We start from the raw sequence: 25553 nt of genomic DNA on the forward strand, positions 1-25553 counted from the left end.
TCAGGAGCTGGGTGGTAGGTAATTCCCATGCCCTGCTCCCCAGCCTCACTGGAGCTGGCCTCCTCAAACCCAAATCCCGTCAAAACCCACCGTTCCGCAGCTGGGACTCAGAAATCAACAGAGCCAACAGCTTCCAGGGTGCGTAACTGTGGTTAGGAACACGTCTGCCGCAGTTGCATTCCATTCTGCTGGCAGGAAAGGTGTGGAGGAGCAGACCAGAGCCTGCTGCAGCACACAGGGGTTACTGGGCTTTTTGGGCACTTCCCTTAGTGTTTCGATACCGTTTTCACATTGCAGAAACCACAAAAACCACAGTAATTCCACAGGCACAGCACTGCCACAGTACAAACTTTCTTGCCCTCCAGGACATTAAAACCAGCAGCATCCCACCAGCATCAGTTAGCACAGATGCAGGCTGTCAAACCCTAGGCTTCCCACTGCCCTCTTTGCTGCTCTGCTCTCAATGGACAGAGGGGTGGCTCTCACCAGCAACTCCCATCCACTCACCTCCTCACTTCAGCTGAGAGGGGACACAAATCACCCCTCCCTAGGGTCTGATGATGACACATCCAGCACTGCAGACAAGCTGTTGCCTCTAAGGACTCATGTGGTCACATAGATTTTTCTCTATCATGAGGTTAGGGGTTGGAGAATTTCTGAAAGGTTGGGTTTTGGTGAACCAGACCCTGTGCAAGGGGATACTGTAAGCAGCTGCTGTCTGGGAATCCAAGACTTTCACTTTAAAGGTGCAGCAGCAGAGAGAGAACTGAAGTCAGACTGAAGGCATAAGCAAACTGCACCACAATTTCCTCCAGAGCTGGTGCTCACAGCAGGGACAGACACACAGCTTCTGGTATGGTTCCTGCTGGCACATTCTGTCCTTGCAGAAGTGCCTCACAGCTTTATGGAGACGGTTACTCTGCAGTCAAAGTTTTAACCACAGCACTAACACACATATCCACGTTAGCACTGCACTCACTACAGGAGCAGTAATAGCAGGATTCATGGGCTTGAACACAAATCATACAGGCCTGCTAGTGTGTCCAAGGTGCCAGCCTACACTGAAGTCCCCATCACTGTGACTGCAATGCCATCATCCCCCCACTACTGTGAACAAAGTTAGCGAAGTACGTCCTCACGCTGAATCGTATCGCCTGCTACACTGCAGGCAGAGAGACCGAGCTCCCTTTTCAACAGCTTCAGACACTCAGTATTTGCATACAGACTCAGAGAAGTGGGGTAAGAGGAACAGAGAGAAAGAGGGAAAAATACAGACTCCTGGGGAGAGATTTCTAGTGACTGTCTGTCTAGCCCTGTGCGTTTTCCCACTCAAATACTGAACACATCCAGAGAGAAGTTCTACAGTAATAATAATATGCAAATAGTAATAGAAAGACATATCAAAAGGGAAAGGCACATGAAAAGCAGCTCCAGGAACTCACAGCACATATGGGTGAAGTGATTGCACTTCCTATCTCACAGCTCCACTACCTACAGCCAATTCCATTTTCAGTGCAAGGAGCGAGCAGCCTCAGGTACCAATCTCCAGCTCACTGAGTGCACAGACTGACGAAGTTCCCATTGTGGTGGTCTCAGTGTAAGCTCCTGGCAATCACAGGGTCCCTACTTTCCCACACCAGCTCTGTGTTTCAAAATCAGCACTGTGGCAGAGGAAACAAACAGGAGCCAGCTTGGCATAAATTTCTGAGCCTCGAGAGAAGACCTAGTTAAGTTCAGCCACACACAGGACTGTCACGTTCCCACGGGGCTGGTCCCCAACTGCAGCACGCTGGCAGCACCAGCCTTACATCCAAAACTGCCGTCATCCCCTTCTGCCGCCTTTTTATAAGCCATCCCCAGCAGGCAGGACAAAGCCAGTAGTTACTTTATTCAGCTTGCACCTCAGCGCCCTAGGTTCAGTTAATGTTCTCCCAGACCTGACAGTCAGAAGTGCTTTAAGATTGTACCAAACAGGAGACTGCCAAGAAAAACAGGAGGCCTCTAGCATCCAGGGCTTCATCTTCTCCCCTCCAAATGGCAAGGATCAGAAAGAAAAGAAGGTTTCAAAAATCTGTTTCTGAACTTTGTAAAGATTGGGCCATCTTCAAAGATATGTGTGGGAACATGAACAAGGGCTCACAACTGGAAGAGGCTTTGGACCAAGCAGGTCAGCAGAATGACACCAGCTGAGCCATAACCAACGCGACTGACGTCCATTTGAGTCCACCACACCGTTGCATCACCACAACACTGCCAGAACCTGAGCCGTACTCAAATTCTAAGCTACATCTGGCTACCTGAGGCCACTGAGCAAAGGAAACTGAGGCCACTGAGCCAAGGAAACTGATAAGCAGATCGGCCGTAATCACACACTGCTACCAGCTCTGGATGCCTGTTTCGGGACTTCTGGAACAACGAGGTGCACAAGGGCTCCAGTGTACTGGAAGAAGAGCAAGTCCCCACCACCTGACTGTCTTGCCTTCATTTCTCTTCCACAAACAAAACCCTCAAGATACATCATTTAAAAAATAAACTACCCTGTTAACAAAAGCAAAGAGCAGCTGAACACGCTCCTTTCTTTCCTGAAAATTCACACAGAGTAAATCTGTGCAAGAGACTCCCTGAAGTTGGAGACACCCATGCTACAGAAAAAGCACAGAAAATAGAGAGCTGGAACCATGGGATCAGTAAACTGGTTCATTTTGTGGGATCAGAGGTAGCTGGAAAGGAGGGCATGAGAATACAAGTGCAGAAAAACACACCATGTTCAGTCTGCAGCATCAGCATTGGGCATAGCAGCACTCACCAGTGCTCCCTTAGCCCCTGTCTTGCCTTGTCAGAAGAACAAGTGAAAAAGGAAGCCCAAAAATGACAGCGCAAAGGGTTACTGGAGTCCTGCAGTAAAAATGAGAGAGGCCCATGACCTCCTTTGAGAACTTAACAGGATGCTTTCAAAGCTCAACAAAGGGGACAGACTTTCTTACACAAAATAATCCCATGACTGGTTTCAGGACTTTTCCTGAGAGAAGGGAGGGAAATGCGCTGTGGTGACAGGACCTGAGAAAGTTCCCTGAAAAGCCCTAATGGCAGAGGAGCTGGGGTGGAAAGGAACGGCCTGTCCAGCCTGCCTTCATGGCAGAGAGCACGCTGCCCTGCTTGCACATGCAAACCCACGTGGGCAGAGGGCATTCTTCCCAGCCCTGGCACTTTATAGTGAAAAGGTTTGAATGGCGTCCCAGGAGGGACATCCTTCTGCATGATGGGCCAGGAAAAGCTGCATCTTGAGATGCGCAATGGCACGGAGGCAGCAGCTGAGGGGGAAGGCCTAGGCAGATTAACGTGTTTATCTCCTCACTTAAGTCGCTTAGTGGCCAATGGTTTCAGCCCGGTGGCAGCAACAGGACTAAAAATAAGAACTCGGGCATTACCAGTGACTCACCATGTGGGCAATGACAATACTAGGGATCACTGAGAAACCTGCTCTCACCCCTGCAGCTCTTGAATTGTAGAAAACGACTTCCCAAAGAAAGGAAGAAGACACAACATGGAGATCTCCTCAGTCAAGCAATCTTAAGGCTGTGTGACATTCTCTTCCACCATGCAGTGGCTTTAAATAATCAGAGCAGCCTCAGAAGAAAATTTCGGGTTCCGTACTTCTGCCTCCGAGAGTGAGACCGATGGTTGCATAAAGAGGGCAAACACCACCATCAGACTGAGCCCACACTTGCAGAACACTAACCCACCCCACCCCCCCGCTAGAGGCAATGTCAGGCACTTCTGGTCTTTGCTTCTGTCTGGATCCTGTTGACCAGTAAACATATTTCACAGGCACAGCAATACCTGCATGTTGGGTTGTAAAAGAGTTCCCACAGCAAGGACAGGTGCACACCAGCAAATGCAGCACCACAGCAAGGCACTGGGTAGACTGAAGCACCTCCTGCTCCCTCCAAATGCCCGTCAGCCTGTCAGATGGTATTTTAGTAACTCAGCAGTACAGAGGTGCAGTGGCATCTTCGATTCCTTGGCTAAGCTACTGGAATTGAGGATTCTAGAAGGGCAGCTACCTGAGCTAAAGGTTCCCACCACAGCCCTCACCATTTTCCCCAAACAGGTAAGATAAAGCCAGAGTTTTTGGACTATCTAAGAAGTACAACATCACTTTTCTAACACAGCCAGGTTTGTCCCACTGCAGGTACAGGAGGTCCCTTTGCTGTAGTGCTGGCACTGTGGTCCCATCCTTCCCTGCCTGCTTCCTAATGGTCCTGCATCCTCTTTGCTGCTGACGCTGGTGCAAGCATTTGTGCATTGGCGCGCTGAACTGATCCATCATTAACCTGGTTCACCATGTAGCTATATAAAGAATCTGTGCTGGGGCAAGGAGGGAACACAAACAGCCAGAGGAAAGGCTGCCTCTTTCTGCAGCAGCACACAGATCACAATGGCTGCGACTGCTTCTGAAGCTACTGGCATGATTCCACTGTCCTTTGCCATGATAATCCAAGAATCCGTGCCCATGAGCAGTTTATGTCACTGTATGATGTTCTGGTCTTCTGAATTTGTCAACCCCCAATTCTGGATCCATCACAAAAGACAATCATTCATCAGATTCACCCTCTCTAACTCTTGGTGCTCACACAAGAGGCCATCATGTTCACAAGTACAGATACAGATCAATCTTTACCATCCTCCATCACATACTGAAGAAAAATACACAGTTTCACAGATGGAAAAAAGTAGAGTGAGAATAATAAAATGTATTTGAAAATCCCAAGGAGTCAGCAGTACAGCCAGGACCTGTGGAGCCCTAGATCTTGTGCCTTAAAGAGAGAGGAAAAACCCCAGTCATATAATAGCAGGAGCCTTCGTGAGCTCTAGATGACAGTGAGGCAAATGTGACATTGCTGTTGAGACAGCACAGCTTTAGGGATGGCTGTTCAGCAGCCAGTGGAGCACACTGACTTCCCAAGCAGCAGTTACACGCTTGGCTGCTTACAGCCAGAATTGAGGACCTCATCGATGAGAATGAAGTGTCTGACACCCATCAGGGTGCCTACTACTCTTTCACAGGGTCAGCCAAACCTCGAGTGTACCAACTCCCAGATTCACACAGCTCCCACCCATCCAATACACTGGAGAGCTTTGCAGTGAGCAGCATCTCCTCCTGTGTCTACAAGCACATGGAACAATTTTCCCTCTAGCTACAGCTGATCAGGAAACAGGCCAGAGCACTGACGAATTAACATCATCTGAGGTTAAAGCCAGAGACTGTTAAAGCTCTCAGTTGGCCCTACAAGGACAGAATGGAGAGCACATATCAAGAATAATTGAAGTATTAGAACGCTAGGACACTTTCCTCAGTGACTAAAGGAAATGGAAGCTTTAAGGGGTAAATAACTCAGACAGCAGCATATCCAGAAACTGACTGCTTATGGGAGAAGCCTATTGACCACAACTAAATCACAACCCAGTCCTCCCAGAGAAACATAACAAAGGTGGCACCAGAGGAACCAAGGCAGTGAGGACAAGTCTGGGGAAAGCAGCTATCAAACAACCATGGCAGGCATGGGAGTAAGGTGTTCCAGAGGGAAGCGCCAGGTGACAACATCGGGAGCCATGTGCCAGCCTCACATGGACGGCAGCCAGCACTACTGGGGGCTGAGATAAACCCATTCTGGCCTTGCTTATCACTACCATGGGACAGACAAGATAAGCATGTAGTCCAGAGAGGGAAAACACCCAGATTACCAGGAAAAGAGGGGCATTTGAAGAGTTTGTTTCATTTTTCAAACAAGCAGGTCCCCACGTAGGAGGGCCTGGGACAGCTTGCTCGCTAGGTCAGAGGAGCATATCTCAAAGCCAAACGTCTGCAGCTTTAAGATGCTTTTCCAGTCTTGTCTGCCTTCTGCCAAGTTTGAACATGTTTCGCCTGTCCAAGGCAGCTGTTCCGACAACAGCCTGTCCTTAGGGACTGCTGGTTGCCTTCATGATACCATGATGCATCCTTGAGTCTTAACCACCGGGCAAAATCAGTTTGCAGTTCTGTGGTGATCAGATGGCCTCAGGAATATAATTTGGACACAAGAAACAGCAAGTCACATTTGGGCAGAAATACAGCATAGACCAGAGATATTTATTTTGCATCTTCTCCTGTTCATCAGTATAAGTTAAACCTGGCTGCCTCCCTTTGCTCCTCACACTTTTAAAAGCATAACCACGACCCCAAAACAGAGTTTTATTATTTCTTCTAAACTTATTCTGGAGCATCATATTCCCAACATGCCAACTGTCTCCATTATGTCTGATTTACTTGACAGGACATTCGGGTTCACCTCCTGCTTGAAATACACCATTTTGCAGAAACACAATCTGAGACAAGCATGGGCAAGCTCCTTGCTTTTCCATAGGTGCTGCCTGCTCACCCATCAGATTTACTTTGATTAGACTTCAGCTGCTCCTGAAAGAACGAAGAAAGCCAACAGTGGGGGAAAAGAGAAGGGGGACTGGGTTCTGACTGATTTTAATCCCAGAACAGAACTGAACAAATACCTGAATGCCATGACTTGCTTATCATCACACAAGCTATGAGTAAGGCAAGATCAAGACAGACAGCTCAATGTCTTTTCCCCTCTTTATAAGGAAAAGGTCAAAACTGCCTCAGAGATACCCACTTGCTACAGGCACTTCTAATAAAGGGCACTTCTTTGTCCTGTAAATGGCACCTTCTCTTCAACATCAGCTACTTACAAACTAAGCTCCAACACCCAAACTTGAAACACACATGGAAGTGGCATCCAGCCATTAAAACTGACCCATTCTCATCAAAAGATGCTCCAGGCACCTTGAAAGAGATGGCAGATTACGACAAACTTGGGCTTGTCTTCCTCATGCTCTTCTGCATACTTTTCAGAAGCCATCAGAAGAGAGGAGGAGGAGACCGAGTGGCAGCTACAGCAAAACCATTTTCTCTTAGTGAAGGATGCAGAGATGTAAAAGCTTTCCTGCTCTGCCAGCCAAGAGGTAACCCAGGAGTGTAATAACACTCTGGGCTGCAGCGCTGAATGGCCAGGCCAACAAGGAGACAGGAAAGGCATTTATCTTGACCCAAAAGGCATAACATATTAAGAAAAAATATAATGCTTAAATTGTCTCCCAAAAAAAAGATGGCTTACAGAATACCTGGAAGTTTAAAAACTGCCAGTTTTTAAATGCAAACTGGTAGTGCCACAATGTCACAAATGTGATTGTGGAACACACAATTAAATGCCTGATTCTGAGGAATACCAAACAACTTGATTTTCAGCAGTACTGGGCGTGCCAAGGTAAATTACGCCCAGCAGAAACAGGGATGCTCGGTGATTCCATCTCTAGAACAGTAAAGCTAATGAGAGCAAGCAGCAGCTGTAAGGTCCAAGCATTAACACAAGATTATATCATGGTGTTGAGCTTTGCAATGGCTTCCCCCCTCCCCCTTTGCTAACACCATATTAGAACATAATAAAGCCTAGGGGAATCTTCTCGGTTTCCAGTAGAGAAAGACAATCAACAGTCCACGAACAGCACGGGCACATCTTTGCAATACTAGGTCAAACTTGCAAATCCTGGCCTTGTGGCAGGAGGACAGTGAGACCTGGGAAAGAAAATCTGGCCAAACCTTACACACACAACCTGGCACTGCTGAGTGATTTTGGCCATCGCGCCACCCACTGTTCTGCCTCCAGAGCAAGTTCTCCACTTGCCCACCCAGCAGCACTCCAGACAGCCACTACCAGCCCAGTCACCGCGCTGCCAGCCACTTCCTCCTCCATGCACCGGCCCACTTCCTGCTCCACCAGAGATGATACATGGTGAGCTGCCGCATCCTTCTTGGCTCCACTCTAACTGATGCTGCTGCCAATGCTCCTGCACACCCTAGGCACTCACCAGTCCCTGATCTACACAAACAGCTTCAGAAGCCTGTTTTCTTTCCAAGCAGCTCAGTCTCTCCCACAGTCCCCACAGCAGGGTTTCAGCGCTCAGGTGGCGATCACTCCAATCCCCTCCTCCACCAAGGGCAGATGGGTGAGGACACAACAACCTGAACAGTGACATGAACCCCCAGAGCCCCTCAGCTGCACATGGAAGATGCAACTTTGAAAAACGGCTTGTTCAGCCTGGAGAAGAGAAGACTCTGGGGAGACCTTAGAGCAGCTTCCAGTACTGAAAGGGGCTCCAGGAAAGCTGGGGAGGAGCTCTTGATCCGGGAGTGCAGGGACAGAATGATGGGGAACGGTTTTAAGCTGAAAGAGGTGAAATAGATATGAGATTTTTAGGAAGAAATGTTTTCCTGTGAGGGTGGGGAGGCACTAGCCCAGGTTTCCCAGTCATGGCTGCCCCATCTCTGGAGGTGTTCAAAGCCAGGTTGGATGGGGCTTGGAGCAACCTGATCCTGTGGAAGGTGGGGCAAAGCTATTCTGAGCCTGCAGAGTGGCAGGACAGGCTGTCCTATCTCAAAAGAAAATCATTAGTGGACATGTGGGTACAGTACCGCCAGGGAGGACACTAGGAGATACAGGGGGCTTCCACTTCTCTAGACTTTCCTTGCAATGCCTTACTATTGACTCGAATGAACCAGCATCATCCACACAGCCTTCTCGTGTCAGCACCTAGGCAGGAACGGAGGGGTGAATTGTACTTCAAAAGGCCCAACAGCGTTGCTGCCAAAGCTCCCCTTTACTTAAGCAGAATTATCCCCGTATTGAAAAGCAATGCGTACCCTTCCCAACTAAAACAGCACATGATGTGGAGGTGGCAACACACTGAAATACAAACAGAGCCAGATGAATAATTACGTACAAACCTCACTTTCCCACTCCACGCAACTGCTCTGCATTGCTGACTCAGATGTGTTCATTCCAGCAGACAAAAATGCTGTGTTTTACCACTGCTACACCCGCTGAGGCTTTGGGAAAGCAAAGCCAAGCCTACACCAGTCCCAGCCAGGCTCAGCCTGGGAAGTTCCTCAGCACCAGAAGCCCCAGCCCTGCAAATCCCCAGTGGGAGCTGCAGACCGTGGGCACTTTTGTAGGAGAATGAGATTCAGAGCCAAGACTGTGCTCCTCCCCCCCTAAATTAAATAAGCCAAGCGATAGTACACAATCATCCAGTCATTCCTGGAGAATCATTTTTCTGACTAGGTCTGCACTTTAAAGATGCCATTTTTCATTATTGTTAATAGGTCTCATTAACCAAAAGCTCTTAAGCACAAGCCCATTACTAAATGCAGTTTACAATGCACAAAGCAATGCCCTTGTTGTGGCAAGGGCAGGAGGAAAGGAAACAGTTTGCCTTGATGTAAACACCGATAATTCAAACCCTCGTGCTATTTGCCCTTCATTTGGGTTCAGTTATTCCAAATGAACTGACAGTTAAGAGAAGGGTGGCTTTAAAGATCTCCAGTCTGCAAGTAAGGTACACCTCATCACTTACCAAGGAATGCCACTTCAAGTCAAAACACAGATTCAGGGAAAAAAGTGCCTCCTATTTTTCACTTAAGAAAACTTTCAGAGCTTTTTGGTATTAGGGAACACTTAATGGATAAGGATACGCATCCACATCCTCTAATTTCAGGCACATAAGCAATTTAAAGGGACAAATACATTTTTTTTTCCCCCTCAAACAGCCAGACTCAGAACTCACTTCAGCTGAAAACCTGAACCAATGTGTGTTGTTGGGAGCTTAGAAGAGAAGGCTGCACAAGAATGTCACTGTTACAAAGGCAGAGAGCTGCTGAGCTCAAAAGCCGTCCCAGGCAGTAGTTAAACCCACTCACTATCAGCAGTCAGAAAAGTGCCTACCCTATTTGCGGCAGTGTCTCAGTGCTCCACAAACCCTGCAGAATCACCAGGGCTGTCAGCCAGTAACATAGCCAATATCCCTATCACTTGTGTGGTGAATCAGCTAATAACTTATACTATCTTTTTGCACAGAAAAGGCTTGACACCACACTCCTCATGCTTTTGACTCAAATATTGCTTAAAACCAACCTGAATTTCCCACCACAAAGAGATCCCTCTCTGTTTGGAGGCAACCAGCACACTATCCACAGAGAGGAGCAGAGCAGTGTCTATGGCTTCAGTGTAAAAGGTTATTTCCAACTGCGCACCACATCCAGCCAGTTCACAGAATGGAACTTGGGAGGGCTGAGCTCCACATCCTCCTTCACAACATTAACATTCCTTTGCACAGGAGGGGAAAAATGGAAAAACAAATGCTTCCTAAGCGTTTTTTCTGTAGAGCTGCACCACACAACTTCTAAAAACAGCATCATGAGATGCTACATTACTGGTTCTTGAGACTTTACCTTTGCTATCTTCTCCCCTGCTCTCAACCAAAAACACCCCAACAAAACAGCAGAAACAACCCTCACATCCCGGAGGCCAAAGCGTGATGTGTAGCAGTGCCAGCACAGGTCCCCACACCAGCGCTTGTCCTCAGTAGCACTACACGTTATTCTCACATTCTAAAGATTAAGGAAATAGCTCAAGTGCAGGCAAAGACAAACACAATTTCCAAAGCAGAGAAAGTCAAGCCACACTGGGAAGCACTGTCAGCTCTTAAATTTAATATAGACTCATTGCCAGACCACTAATTCATTTGGTCTTGCTTTCTACAACTCGTGGTGGCTGAAACCTGCTAATTAAGGTGGAATAGCAACAACTCAGCTCATAACAATCTGTAACATCAGGGCAGTCAGATGGCAGGAAGGACAGACCAAAAACGGAAAGGGGCTGGATGTTCTCTGTCATTTTGTTTTAAGATCAAGTTATAGGATGGATCACTCCCAATACTGGAGTCCAACCTCCACCTCTTCCCTCATCTGCTCTCCTGCTGTGGTGCTAGGAAGGGGTAGGTCTCCAAAGGGAAGGCTGTATCCTGCTCAAGTTTGGACAAAACTACTGTCAATAATAATGAATAAAAAGACACAGATCTGTGTTTCAGGACCATCCCCAGTCACCCCATCCAAAGGGAAGAAGGGATTTATCTTCCACTGCCAAACACAAATAATCTGAAGAAATAAGTCTGTAAGCCCTTTACTTTTAAAAAGTAATTTCTCTCCAAATACGCTAACTTTAACCACGCGTGAGTTCCTCATCCTTTTTTCCAATCTATGGTATTTGTCTCAAGGTAGCAAGTTTGAAATTAATTATTGAAAGGATAAATTTTCGATTCATTGCATAACCACACTTGCCTCTCACTATAGAAAGGGCACACCAGAACATCTAACTAGTTTGCGCAGCACACTTTATTTAACCTTAATCACATTACAACTCTCTGTAGTATATTCCTTTCCTCTCCACTCCCCTCTTTATATGGATATGCCTTCCAACACCTCTGCTCCTTGGTTTCTAACTGCCCACTAAACATAACCTGAACCACTCCATTTGAGGTGAGAGCAATATCTCCGGCACACACACTGTTGAGGGTAGAACAGTGTCCTGGCCATTCCCTCCCCTGAACCAGTTTTTGGCGAGTGACAGCTCTCCATCACTGTCCCATAATTTCTCATTATTCTTTCTGACAAGCTCACAATAATCTGCTTTAAATGCACGCAAGATTTTGTTCCTCCCTGGGTGATAAAGAATGTTCCACTCTTGAAGACTTGGTATCAGTTCGCCATTAGTGTATGATCAGCAGGGCTCGCAGCAGCAGCACACCTTGTGCGTCTACAGCTCTTCCCTTTTAAAAGCCTTCACGTGCCTCCACTGTGCGTTAATGTGAGCATGTACAAATGCTCCTGGAGGTCAGAACCCTCTGCACAGACTCACTGATCAGTTTGCCAAAGAGACACTGCGCGTGGGGAGTGGGGAAGGCTTCCTGACAGCATCCCAGAACCTACACTTTCACAACTGACTCAATCACTTACTCAGATCCTGAAATGCAGACACTTTTAGAATCTTCCTACATTTTTGTCGTAAGATTGCTCTTATTTTCACTCTTGGGTACAGTGGCTGATCTGAGATATCTAAGCTTTCGTGTTTGCTATCTTACTCCCACTGGCTTCCGAAGGCAATCAACTGCAGATGTTGCTGTCCTCCTTCCTGCAGTTAGGACCGATACAAAGGAACAATTTCCTATCTAAGTGATCTCCTTTGCTTTTTCTGATTAGTCTGCACAAACACATGAAACCCAGTCGTGCTGTTTATTGCCATCAGTATCACCAGCAATCACCTTGAGTGTTCAAACCATCTCTGATCACCCAGAAAAACAATGGAAAGACAGAGTTCAAAACACCCACACAGCATGCCCAATCGAATGTAGTTCAGAGCTATATCCCATAAACAATAAGCAAACTGGAGGGAAAGGTAGTACAAGGAACAAAATCTTATTCCTGTAACTAGCGAAGTAGACTACAACTCCTCGTAATACCACATGCTTCAGCCCACATTATTTCCCTGCCAAATGCCCACAGCCTTTTTTCTACCTACACTCCTCTTATCACTGTTAAAGCAAAGAATATGACTTGGACTCATTTCCTAACTTGTCATGGCTCATTGCCAAGCACTCTGGAAAGCACTTCAGAATTCACATTTCTCTCAGTATTTCCAAGTATACAATGGGGGTCACACTCCCCTGCCCAGGAATGGTACTGGGAGGATAAAAGATGCTCACTGACACATAATGACATGTTACATAGTTCAGGGGGGGAACAACAAAGCCAGACTGAGGGTACAGGGCTGAAAAACAAGCTTCAGGAATGCTTTCCTGGTGGCGCAGAGGAACATGGTGCAGAGGAAGGACCTTGTTTCGGTAGGGGAGAACAAATCTGGGAAGGTCAAGGGATGGGGGATTCAAAATCCTAAAGAGCAACACTAAGCACACATCCTTTTCCATGCGAGAGAGCAAATCCTTAACAAAACCTTGGGAAAAACTCTATATGGAAGAGGAACTCCTGGCATTGACTCCACCTTTACCAACATATAAACAGAAATCAGAATGCTGTCCTGCGCAGGAGGGGTTGCTCCTCCTACAACCCTGATGCTTCAATTCAGCTGTCACTGTCAGGGCTGTCCAAGCCTGCAGACCTGCTGCATGCAGCCCCCAGCTTTCCAACACCATATCTCTGATGTGGCCCTTGAGTACTGCTCTACAATAATGCAACCACTGTCATCACACAGCTGGATTTCTCTTGAATGAACTGAGGAAATCCATGTTTGAATCCAAACAATAAAAGCTTGGGAGGGAAACAACCCCACAGGATTTCTGCGTGCTCCTAACACCAGTATTCAGTAGAATGCCCTTCTTCACTGCACGAGAGACCCTGGGGAGTCCATGTCCACAAAACAGTAAGCCTATATTCAATGCTTATATTTTAGCTCTTCCAGTCTTTGGAGAGGGAACAGTGCTGGCAATGCTGCCTGGATTTGGTATTTGGGGGCACGAATCAGAAGAGAAAAGGGAAAATCTTCTTGAGAGCACAGATGAATGGTTCTGTATTCCAGTGCTGAATGACTCCTCCCCAAAAGAGATAATACCCCTGTTGAAATATGCCCTGCTGACAAGAAACCCCGAGTCTCAGAGGATTAGTGCAATTAAAAAAAAAAAAAGGGCCAAAGCATCTATTTTAAAGACTAAGTTCCCCAAGCAATACCAGGATAGCTTTAAATTAAGCAGAACAAGCTGTGAATACAGAGCAGGCTACCCTGGAATTCCAGCGAGAGCAGACTGGAAATGCACACATGCACCACACCAGGTATCAATCCCGGCTGAGCCTTCAGAGCGCTTCTACACAAAAGGGCAGAATGCACCACGTAGCAGTGAGCCCACACAGCAGTTAGGAACACAAGGAACATGGAGGGAAGAGACAGGAGGCTGCCTCCAGCTCCTGAAGAGACCAAAAACTTCCCCCTCAGTATGCGAAGTTCTCAGGCACTTCTAGATATTGTATAGAAGTGAGACAGCGAGAAGACATTTTAAGAGGAAAAGTTACCACCTGCTAAAGCAACTTTAAATGTTAAGGATTACTTAAACATATCCACAAGCCTGTTAGTAAGCACTGGTAACTCTGAAGACGCTGTCTAGTCAGGAGGAGGTCTCCCAGCCTTTCTGTAAGCAGGCTCCCCTCTGGGCAGTCAGCACTGCTCTGTGCCCACATGGGCACAGCACTCGCCCATTCAGGACTGCAGCCACCTCCCTGTACCACAGCACCCAGTTTCCCAGGCCAAACTGCATCAGGCCTGGAAACCAAGTTAATATTCCCTGCCACCCTGATCCAAAGCCACTCAGGAATCTCTGTGACTCACACCCTCTCCCAGGAGTACCATACAGAGCTGTCTCCACACCACTGGCCAGTGCACTAACACACTGCTTCACAGGCACTTCACTCAGTCTTAGCTTCAGGAAAGCCTGGTTCCTGGATACCACTTCCACAGCTACTCCAAGAAATCTGGCTGGAAAGCAAATGCTTTTCCATCCCCACCACTTCAATAATTCCTTACTGAAGGGCTCTTCTGTGCTTGGTTCATTGATCCAAGGGAAGAGACAGAAAAGGAAAGAGACCTGCTGCGACACAGAGAAGGGCACAGGCACCTCCAGAGCAAGAGGAAGGTGCTCCTGGAGGCAATCCTGGCACCAGGGACTGCAGATTGTCCACCCATGGCCTGCTCAGCCGAGTGCTGTAGTTAGCCCACGTTACATTCATGGACTAGCATTCATTCAGCTAGCTAAGGCTGCTTTTCCAAGTGTTGCCAGCTGCAGCTCTGGGGTGGGAGAAGTGTCTAAAAAGAATAAGCACACACTTTGTCTAATCTAGACCAGGGACTGGGCAGCAGCTCCGTGCAAACTAACACATCCAGTACAAAGAGCAAACTGCCCGTTCAGGACAGCCCTGACACACAGCTCCACAGCACCGACTTCCCCACATATGGGAAAGCAAAAGGGCAGAAACAAATACCAGTGCCACCAAGGAAAGGCTTTTTTTCCCTTTCCATTTCCTTTCTTATTTCTTTTTTCGCCTGGGCCAATCAGGTTGCAATGTAATCGCTCTCCCTGGAAGCTCTGTATGCCTTCCATAGGGAAAGCTCCACAGCCATTGTGGCTGTCTCCCGAATCACAGGTGATGCAGCGGGAAGGGCCTCGTGTCCCACATGCACACCATTACAACAGAACGATCAGGCACACTAGCCATGAGCTGGGAGTCCTTTCTGCATCCCAGTGACATTTGTATCACCATAACTGGCCATGGGTAGACTATCCCAGGAAGCAAACCCTAAAAATAACTTCTTACAACAAGTCAGCCATTCCCCTGGCAAAAGGGGAGGGAACATTGCTTACACACAGGCAGCACAATTCGGTTATTCCAAGCGGGACAGAGAGGAGAGACAGGGAGTGAACCGAGGAGGGAAAGCAAGCAGTGGCTGACCACCTGAGGAGCCTGAATGCATGTGAGCCTATGGAACCTGATGAGATGCATCCCAGAGTCCTGAGGGAACTGGCTGATGTCATTGCCAAGCCACTCTCCATGACATCTGAAAAGTCATGGCAGTCAGAAGAAGTCCCTGGTGACTGGGAAAAGGGAAATATTGCACCCATTTTTAAACAGAGTAGAAAGGAGGACCCCGAGAACTACCGACCTGTCAGCCTTGCCTCTATGCCTGAGAAGACCATGGAACAGATTCTCCTAGAAGCCACGCTGAGGCACATGGAGGTGACTTGAGACAGCCAGCACGGTTTCACCAAGAGCAAGTCCTGCCTGACCAACCCAGTGCCGTTCTATGATGGACTGACTGCATCAGTGGAGAGGGGAAAAGCTACGGATGTGACCTATCTGGAGTGCTGCAAGGCCTTTGACACGGTCCCACACAACATCCTTCTCTCCAAATTGGAAAGAGATGGATTTGATGTGTGGACTGTTCAGCAGATGAACAATTGGTTGGATGGCTGCATCCAGAGGGTAGCAGTCAACGGCTCAATGTCCAGATAGAGATCAGTGGTGACTGGTGTCTCTCACAAATCCCTATTGGGACCAGTGCTGTTTAGTATCTTCATCAATGACAGAGACAGCAGGATCAAGTGCACCCTCAGTATGTTTGCAGATGACACCAAGCTGAGTGGTGTAGTTGACAACCCCGAGGGACAGGATGCTATCCAGAGGTGTGGGCCCATAGAAGGAAGAACATTTTTACAACAAGGGTAGGGAAGCACTGGCACAGGTTTCCCAGAGAGGTGGTGGCTGCCCCATCCTTGGTAACATTCAAGGCCAGGATGGATGGGGGTCTGAGCAACCTGGTCGAGGCGAGGATGTCCCTGCTCACTGCAGTGGGATTAGAATGCATGGGCTTTAAAGGTTCTTTCCAGCCCAAACAGTTATAGGATTTTAGCATCTTGATCACACATCATTTTCCTGCATCACCAATGATTGTCAATAGGAGATGCTTTCCAAGCGGAAATAAAGAAACCAAAGTAGAAACCCAGAACCATGTCTGCTCAGAACACTTTTGAATGCAGCGAGGCAGGAGGAAGCCTGCTAAGCACCAGCATGAAGAGGAGCAAGCACTCTCCCCAGCTGCAGCCACCTTTAAGGATGGTCCAGTGGGGCCCTCTCCAACTCTGGGCCATGGAGCTCCAGGTATCCCTGTAGATCCCTGTGGGAAGGCACCATGCCTCCCAGCTACTTAACTGCAGAAACCATAGAGGACTTCACCAGCATATCCCCAGAAGCTTGTGGCTGGGGAACCAGCAAGTAAACGCACAAGTGCTCGCAGGAATGGCTGATGCCCTTTGAAAGACTGCCTGAGCTACCTGCACACTGGAGAAGCAGAGGGGCAGGGGACGAGTGGAAGAGCCAGCTGCCTGCTGCTTGGCCATGTGCTCAAAGCCATACGCTCCTCGCATGCCTCCTTGACACACCCCTGAGGGGCTGCAGCCCTTGCAGAGCTCCCCTCAGAGAGCACGTCTGCCCCGTGTGCAGCTACCGCAGCCGAGGCCCCTCTTCTCCTTCTCCTCATACCACACTCAGTGGCAGTGCCCAGCCTGCCAAGTACAGCACCTCCACAGCCCTGGCACTCCACCCATGGGCTTCCCTCCTCCCTGGCATCACAGCATCTCTACAGGTCCCTGGCACCATGCCCATGCACCATCACACGGTCACTCCAACAGCCCGTGCAACAGAGGAGGGCACAGTGGTGAACTCGCAGCTTGTGAGGCCTCTGTGCATTTGAGTCATGTGCAGGAGCTCACAGGCTCTGAATGGTAACAGGACATCCTGTCTGCGAAGGGAGATGCAATAAAGACATCCTGATACGACCAGCCCCGAACAAACATCTGACTTGACTATGGGGCAGAGGAGTGAGGAGGAGGAAGCATGCAGGATTTTCCAGCTCCAGGGCTGCTGCCCATTTTGATTTTGGACACATTTTCCAGCTCCTGAGCAGACACAGGCACAGAAAGGAGGTGCTCCTGGCATCAGCTCTGCCATTCCTTTCTCCTCCACCTCCTGCACAAAGTCTTCCTGGACAAGTTTCCCTGTGCTGCGGGGAGAAACCAGCCGCAACGGCAGACACCGGGCTCACTGGCGCTCCCTCCCTCTTGATTTACAGAGCTTCCCCGCTAGCAGCTGCATTGCAGATGAACCCTCTTAAAGTGGACATACAGCGAACGAGACAGGAGGGAATAAAGCTGCTCTAGAGGTGACGCAGCCACACCGGCCACACACACGACTGCAGCCCATGCAGGAACTCCAGAGGCTCTGTCTGGATCCCACTATGCACAGGGGGTCCTGAAGTGCATGGCTTAACAGAGAGAAATCCCACCAAGTGAGCTCATTTCTGGACATGAGCTCCCCTCCTCTCCCCATCAGCTGATCCCATCAGGTGCCAGTGGAGTTGGATGAACCAGCTGAATAAATATCAGGCTACAGCTGGTTAGCAGACGAGGTAAGAGTGTGGCAGGGAGGCAAGTGCCAGCAGCGCCAAGTCACTGCAGTGCAGGATCCAGGAATTCAGAGGTACAGAGGGAAGAATATGAATTCCTCTGGCTCAGTGGAGCTGTGTTTTCCCTTGTTCCAAAGCCAGCCCCCCCGAAAAGTTCACCACATCTGTGAGAGCCGAGCTTTGTTACCAAGACAGGGAAGGAGTTTAAGTTGTGTTTTTCAAACACGAAAGAACTTCAGCAATCACCATTTCAGCAGGGAGATGAGCATAGGAAAGCCAAGAAACTTCTTGACCACTTGTGAGATGGTGGGAGGGAAAGGTTTTTAAGTTCACTTTCAGGACTAATGAAAACACTGCAGAGCCACAAAGAGTTAAGGAGGCATAACGCGCTTCCTTAAAGCTGGATAACCCACTCTGCAGCAACACAAACTGCTGGCAGCAGCCAGAGTCACCTGGACTTGTCAGCAGTATTTGATAATGGTTATCAGAAGAAGCAAACTACCTGGTTTCTCTTTTTCCACATCTCTGATACTGAACTTAGCTGTCTGGAAAAGACAAATAGGCACATTTATGAGAGCCTGACTCTCAGTGTGCTGCTGCAGAAGTGCTTCCACACAAAGGACAAGCTGATCGACGCTTCACTCCTCTACATCACGCCTCTTAAGTGCAAAAACAATTCAGACAGAGAAGGCTGCGGATTGCTGCTCCACACTGAGCAGGCAATACTGAAAACTTTAATCCAGGCAACCTCATAACCAGCAGTAGATGCAATACAATATCCTAATCTGCAGCACTGACAGATTCTAGGCCAGATGACACACAAGGCAAACAAAAATGGGCAGAGCTGGAAGCCACTTTTCACTCCTGCAGTCCAGAAATTGCTAATATTTGAAATAACACAAGAGCTATGAATCACTACTTTAACTCGCACTGAAGATGCACATCCGTCATGACGGAGCTTTGTCTTTGCACTGGCACCAGTTATAAATTAAAGCTGCGCAACTTTAGGTCTTCTCACCTCTTCGACACAATCTCAACAGAGGACGTTTGATACCCAAAGCTTACGTGGAGAGGACCTGAGACAGGCAAAATTAAACTTTACAGCATACCAGCTCTTTGGGCAAAGAACAGCAAGACCTCCTGCCTGGCATCACCAGGCTATGCTCTCTGCTGGCCTCCAGGAACATACCTTCTAGCAAGAACTCATGGGTTACAGGCAGTACTGAAGATAATTCCTTCTTCCACATCTATTTTTGCCCCCCTGTTACCATGGGTTTTCATGGCCCATCACCCATGATATGTTTACATATTTGTACAAAAGGGGGTAGGAGGAAAAAGAAAAAAAACCCAAGATAGACATGGACCTTTCCAGAATGGCAGATGCTGCACCAGGGTAGAAATGCTAAGTGTATTTGGCAGGTGCTGGGGACCGATACAAGGAGAAGTTTAACAAACTGGTTTCCCTACAGAAGATTCCAGGGCATGCATGCTATTGGAGACGTGAACCTAGAGAGTGGGTCCCAGAGAAAGAGCTGGACTGGCCCCTCTGAAGTCACATTTCCAGTCAGGTGTATAACATCAGGTCTCTTGCAGCCAGCATAGCAGCAAGATCAGCACACACCTCTCACCTTCAGAGCTTCAGGGAACCTGACACACAGACTATGTTCTGCTGTGCGCACAGAGAGACTCTTGCTCAAGTGCACAGCCCTCTGAAATATACAGCGGATTTGGAAAAAAACAACAGGTTTAGGAAATAATCTCCTTTGAGGGAGAAGTCAGGGTAAAACTCACTTTCCAAAACTATCTTGTGCTCAGTCCTGCCTGCAAAAAACAACCACGCAGAGGAAGGAAAAAAAATGGTGCACTTCAGTTTAAGCATTTCTAGCTCTCCTGCCTCCTTCCCCCCGACTTCTGGCTATGTCACACCGCTTTTCCTTTTCTCACTACTTCCCTGGGACTGGGAACAACTCCTCCTTCAACAGAGAGTTGTCTTCAACACCAGCACTCACCTCTCTCTTCCCACGGCTATCACTCACTGCAGGCCACAACAATGGACTTAGGGAGATGGCACAACAGCAGCAGGAGATAAAACACATCCAGATCCAGAGTTGCCCCACTAGACAGCCTGCAGCCTACCCCAGCTAACTCAGGTGCCAGGAAGGGGAGTGAGAGTGAGGGGAAGGAAAGGAAAGAATCCTTTCCACAAGCTTTCAGGAATTGCTTTTGGAGCCATAGCATCCTTGTTCTCCCTCACAGTCTGTATACACAAGGACTTCAAAAGCCATCTGGAATTTGGGCTAGTGGGAAAAGACCTGTGCCATTAGTTTCTGTAGATAGCACTGTCTCGCTTCATAAATAAATGTTTCAAGCTGAAGAAACCCTTCTAGAAAGGAACTGGTTTAATTACCACAATCCTATCTTGCTGATCCTGCAGCCAAACATTTTATTGTGCACTGCTTCTCAGAGTTTTGCTGGGCACAACCAGGTAAGCCTTTCTGAAAGCAGCCTGCAGAGAGGTACCATGATAACGTGTAGTCCTGCAAACAACCCATGGTACCATCTGTTGGGCTATGAGGCACTGAGGGCAGAGACTCCTCACCAGCTCCTCACTCCCCGGCCACCTGCAAATCACCAATTCTTTTAGGATCAGTTCTTATAACAGCCAGCCTCTGCACAGGAGCCTTCAGCATGGGGCAGTGACAGGCCTTCCCTCAGGTCCTGGCGTAGGCTCGAGCTTTGCCTCTCTCATGCACTGCATGCCCACCACACCATCAGCTCTGATGTGCACAGACACGGCTCCCACTCTGGGCAGGGAAAACAGCGGGAACAACAGCAGTATGTAGGATCCAGACCACGACCAGCCCAAACAGTGCTGGCATGGCTGTGCATCAGACATTTCCAATGACAGCAGCCTTGCATTATCAATAACACTCATGTAGGCTGGTGAACTTCATGTTCAATACTCTGAGACCTGCAGGCAACACTGACACTTGGTTATCCACACCAACTGTGGTGCAGCAAAGCTCCAAGCAGACAGCAGAGAACTAGAGTTACTTGTAGGTACAGGGAACAGAAAAAAGGCCAACAAAAGAGACACCATCGTTTACCACTTCTTATGTTTGGTCTGCCCAAACAATGCCAATCCCACCGATGTACCCAGTGAAAGCAGGGGGCATTCACCCTCTCTTCAAAGAGGGAATCTGCCAGAGCAGTGCTGCCTGGAGTTCAGACTGGAGGAAGAATGCCAGCCCGCATTCCCCTCTCCACCCCAGTGCTTATAGGAGCACGAGCCTGGTATTTCTCATTAGGATGCTGTCCTTTATTACTACACTATCACCTGCCCTCCTCCTCCTCCCCTCCCTTCCACCCTATGAGGAAGTTTAATCCTTTGGCTCACACACATCTGGTAAGGTTTTCAGGCCCCGTTTGCCACTGTCATCACAGCCACAGCCCCTGAGATAACCCAGCAGCTCTGCCACAGCTCCCAGCCCCCTCCGCCATTCAGTCCTGGGAGGCCTACAAAGAGCTGTGCCCACTCCCACTCCTGCTCATCTTTAGGAGCATCTTCCTTCCCTAAAGATGGGTTTGCATAGGGTTTGTTTTCCTTTTCAGTTAACCATGTCCTCATTCCCATTATGCCTGCTCTTTTCTCTGAGACATTTCCCAGACGGGACTCCAGCAGAATCACACCAACAGCCCTACAAAGAGAGCAGACACCTTTGCAGCCCTACAGAAACAGGGTCTTGGCGTTTAACGACCAAACCCTCTCTGCCTTCCAGCAAGGGGAAGAGGTCAACTCACAGCCTCCTCAGAAGCACAGCACCAACCCTGACATGTCCCAGTGCCACCACTAAGCAGGCTCTAGCCACAGGAATGACAAGAGCCTAGAGCCGCGAGTGCTCAACCATGGCTAACGCGAGGTGAGAACCTTGGATGGAAGCAGCAGGACAGCGGGTCACCGCTTCAGAGAGCTCTGTAACTCATGCTCAGGAACATAACGCCAAAGTGCTGAGAGTACAGTATCACATCTACACGCACATGCACACGCGCATTCCCTCAAAGGTCAGCACATCTACTCAACTCTCATCTCAGAGATGGGGAATTCTCCTTCCGACTCTGCCAGGAGCAGAGCGAGACAGATCCCGACACTAGGAGTACAGCCAGAGCTATCTCCTCCTCTCCTGACCCCATCATAAGAAGGCAAGATACGGCATTAACCAGCTCTCCTTACACCTCTGAACTACTCTGAGACATCAGTAATCAGCCGCTTGCACCAACACCATCTTCCCTTGCTCATCTAAAAGGTGCAACGGGAATGCTGCAGTGTTCACAGGGAGGAACAGGGCAGGGTAGAGCAGCATTACTGAAAGGATATTTTTCCATCAAAGCATTAGAGAGAAATATAATTACTGGTTACAGTAACCGATCCACAAGAGACAAACGAACATTAAAAATAAATTCAAAATTAAAACAGAAAGAAAGAGAGTGGGAGAGTAACAGGTGGGAAAAGCTATGAGGAATCAAAAACACCAGGAACCACAGCTGGTTAAGTTACAGCTTGACATTTCCTCCACACACTAAAAAACATCTAGGGAGCATCTCAACATTTTAAGTACGCATTTGCCCATCAGAAACCTCTGCTTTCCCCAAAATGACTGCTCTGAGCACTGACACTGCTCCCCATTGCTTTTAACAACACGGAAGGCTTCTCTCCTGTGCTGGCAATCCTGGTGCCAGCTAGAATTGCCCTCTTGCCCTTGGCCAACCCAGCAGCAGTAGCTCACTCTACAGTCACACACCAGCAAATTAACAGGTTTTGTTGAAGTTTGTTATCTCGGTGAAAATCAGGAGGTTTCAAGAATAGAGAGAAAAAGAACCCCCTGAAACACCAAAGCAGACAACCGGCCAGAATTAATGAAAAGGGGGTGATGGGGTTGTGATGCAGAGAGATGGTGCTCAGGTGGAAAGAGACCTTTATATTAGCTCGCTTTACTTTTAAAAATTGTCTTCACCCGATCTGCAGGGCCTGAGAAAAGTAAAATACTTAGAGGGCATGGAAGGGAACAAAGAGACTGTCACAGCCCGCTCTTAACAGTGGTGTTCACCCATCGTTTTGGGTGAAGCACTCTTCAGAAATGTCTTTGTAACCCACACATGAGTCCTCCCAGGGCAGGGACTGTTTGGGCATTGTCCAGAGAAGGATTAAATTTTGAAGCAGTGAAATTTCCACCCCAAAACCAAGAGGAAAAAAAACCATAACTTTTGCACTGGATCCTTCTTACAAGAAATCCAAGTAGCTCTCCCCACCCCAAATATCTGTGCTGCACTCAGCATCCCGCGCTTCACTAGAGGGACACCTGGAAATGATTTCAGTCATGGCTCACTGATCAGAGTAAATGCTCCAGAGCCCAGGGCTTTGGGACACGTGCAGGAGTTAGTTTAATGACATCCCTGCCGCACACAAATCCAGTTTATATTGGGAAAAAAAGAAACCCGATTCTCTCGCCAAGCCCCTTCTCCAACCTCACGCGGAGGCAGCAGGAACTCCTGCCCAATCTGTGTGCCCGCTGCCCCCCCCCCCATTGTTAATGCCGGAAATTTAATACTCAATGTGACCACTGAGGAGACAGACACGAGCTGAAATCCTGTCTGCTCTGTTCCAGCTCCTTTATAAAATATACAGTGTAAGCTGAGAGGCAACCTGGGGTAACCCCAGCCAGCACAGACACCCACAGCGGGAGGAAGGCAGCTCCTGGCCACAGCGAGACACAGCAGAGGCATGGCTTCCACCACTCGCCACCACACCAATCTCTGCTGGCTCTCATGCCAGGGTGCTCTCCCACTCATATCTGTGTGTAGGAGCAGGCAAAATGCCAGGTTGATCCCAGAGGCCCCTCAGGCTCCCAGCCCAAACCTCTCCTCCAAGGTCAGGGTCTCTTTTATGCTCACCCCTCCTCTGCCACAGTGGAATCTCCCCCAGTGACACCCACCGTGTGAGCCCCCCTTGCCCTCAGTGGAGCCACAGGTGGAGGTGGGAGGCACGCTCTGACATCAGCCAAGCAGCCCCTACCACCCCTTACCGCATACATGCAAAGCGGAGAGTTGAGCCACTCGCCATCCATGCATCCGCCTCACCCGGCACTCCTCCCCTGCAGCCCCTGGCGTTCATCCCTACAGGCAGCCCCACCACACACGTTCTCTGCTCCCAGCATCCATTCATGTGTATATGGACCTCCAAACGTCCCAGCCACCACTGCAGCTGATCACACTCCCTAATCACAGCATCCCTCTGACTCCTCGCAGTGCTGAGCAGAGGGGGAGCTGGGGCACAAAGAAGCTCTCCCCACCCAGCCCGAGGCGCACCCTGCAGGAAGGGCAGCTTCTCTCCCACACCAAGAGACTAGACCTGATTTGGCTGCTCAGCGAGTACAGCTGAGCAGACACGGTTTGATTTGCCGTCCTCTGCAAGAAAAGACATTTGTCCCCAGCTTACAAACACAGGCACACGCAGAGGACGCCTATTCCAGGAGATTTCCATCTGGGTTCGGATTTGCGCTCCAGCCATCTGTGACCAGCGTGCTGGTCTTTCCCTGCTCACAGGGAGCTGATCTGCCAGGCTGCAGTGCACCACCGCTGCCTGCTTCTGCCGGCAGGTGTGCACTTGTACCCCACAGGGGATGAAACCTGGCACTGTGAGCAGTCCGAGAGAGCCCAACGCAAACACCGGCTCAGAACATGGACAGAGCAGACCAAGACAGAGGCTAGGAACTGACGCTGCCCAGCTTCCTCTGCAGCATTCAAGCTCAGCGTTTGTGTGTCCAGGGAAACTACTACGGACACCTCCAACAAACCACACTGTAAAGCCCAAATCGGCAACCACCAGAGAACTGAAAGCCAGGACAAGTGTATGAAAAACAGCTGGATTGGAAGTGTAGAGAGAAAGCTTTTCTCCTGTCGAGGTTTGATACACAGAAGTAATTCCCTGCTGCTCTCACAATCCACATAATCTCAGGAAAAACAACACGGGGCACACAGCAAATTTTGATCACATTGAAACATTTGGTAAGACAGACAGCAGGGAGAGAATTCACCTCTCTATTCCATAGGCAAGCACAGAGCCACAGTGAGGAGAGAGCAGCAATGCAGTCTAACTTCCACAGTATTTGTTTCATCAGGGAAGTTACTTGCAAGAGCAGGAAGATACAGATCTTCAGCAGCAAACAAAAATCAGCAATAGGTGTAATGTAGAGAGATTTCTATCCCTCACCTGATAAACAAGGACCCAAAATCCTACACACAGCAGTGGGATCACTAGATCCTACTTGGTATAAACAACACCCTAAAACTCATCACAGGACAGAGCTCTGCCCACCTCTTTCCGATGCAGGTCTATCTCTTAAAGCACAGGCTGGAGAGCTAAATCCTGGATTTCCCTACCACTACAAAAGCTGCTTGCTCCTGCTTCTCTCTTGATCCTTTTGATCACTGCAAGCAATTTCACTCTATTTGAACATCCCTGCTGCCCAGGAACTGAAGCTCTACTTTCTACGAATTTTCATGTTCAAAAAGTACTCTGGTGATGCCCACGAGGCAGCTTCCAAAAAATTACAGTTACTAGGTCCCTCTGCTAAAAGCCCGTGCACTCAA

General features: G+C 48.7%; 1 protein-coding gene across 18 annotated transcripts in view; it reads right to left on the minus strand.

The window, feature by feature from the left end:
* CAMK2G (calcium/calmodulin dependent protein kinase II gamma) overlaps positions 1-25553 on the minus strand; it is a 112150-nt gene that overhangs the window by 80828 nt on the left and 5769 nt on the right. The window lies entirely within an intron of this gene.

Source organism: Cuculus canorus, chromosome 7 (genome assembly GCF_017976375.1).
Source record: "Cuculus canorus isolate bCucCan1 chromosome 7, bCucCan1.pri, whole genome shotgun sequence".
NCBI lineage: Eukaryota > Metazoa > Chordata > Aves > Cuculiformes > Cuculidae > Cuculus > Cuculus canorus.